Raw genomic sequence first — 1,223 nt, 5'->3', positions numbered from 1 at the left:
CTTCCAAAGACTGCTTTGCACACAGTCAATGCAAGTATCAAAATCTTCATTGATGCACTGACTCTAATACGCGAACAGTCTGTATGACTGTTTAAAAATAAAAATACAACATTACTCGAACAAACTCTAATATAATTACACTGCATTGGTCGCAGTTAATTTAATATATAAATTTAAAAAATAATGCGAAAGCGACCGAATTTAAATTAACGAACGAACGTGCTTCTAATCCGTGATTTTAATTATATATTTAAGCGATACAACACTCCCGAATATTGTTTCGCACACGATTGCAATCTGAAACAGAAATAAAAAACAATACTATTAATATCATTACTATTACTAAAAACCATTAAAATRTTTGTGGAATTATGGAATACAAAAATATACTCACTTCGAATATTCATCGAGGAATGCACGATGGATATCCTATCCTTAAGATGACGATGAGCACTCGTTTAAAAAGAATAAAAGAAACTTACGGAGTTTCTTTACCCGAGCAAACGAAACTTTTTTAACATGCGACGATCAACACTGATTCTACTTTCCGACTTTTTTATATTTTAATTTATCGATGCAACACACGAGTACTTCATTGCCTACGCGCTCGATTGCAATGATGTTCTGAAACAGAAAAAAAAAAAGAACAATTAATGTCATCGTCGTAATAAAAAACCATTGAAGTTATTATAGATATTTTGTATATAAAAATATACTTACTTTTAGTCTTCATTGATGACTGCAGGATGGGTGTCCTACCCTTAGGATGACGACGAATAAAATAAAATAAAATAAAAAAATCTGTAAAGCTGAAACATACTAAAGATGATATTATAGTACACAATATTCCCTGTTAATCATTCCTGAAGGCATTTCACACACTTTAAAAAATATTCTATCATAAAGAATCAATATAAATTCAAGCAATATTAATTGTTTTAATCTCACTAYTTGTATRAAATTACATACAAAGTATGTAATGTTTGTAAAAATATTAATTGAAAATTTTTAAGGTTAGAATATATAACTCAATAACGAATAACCTAAAAAATAAAACCTTTTTATACTATTCTATCTAATGTAAAACTTATTAAAGTATTTAACGTTAGAATGTAAAAGAATTTTATGTTAGATAACGTTAGAAATAAAATCAATAAATAGTTTAATACGTCACGTTCGCTAGATCTTAACTCGTTGAAGGACGAAGGGGGAATGGAGATCTC

Source organism: Polistes canadensis, unplaced genomic scaffold, assembly GCF_001313835.1.
Source record: "Polistes canadensis isolate GaletaPanama2010 unplaced genomic scaffold, ASM131383v1 scaffold_57, whole genome shotgun sequence".
Classification (NCBI taxonomy): Eukaryota; Metazoa; Arthropoda; class Insecta; order Hymenoptera; family Vespidae; genus Polistes; species Polistes canadensis.
This window is presented reverse-complemented; position numbering follows the sequence as displayed.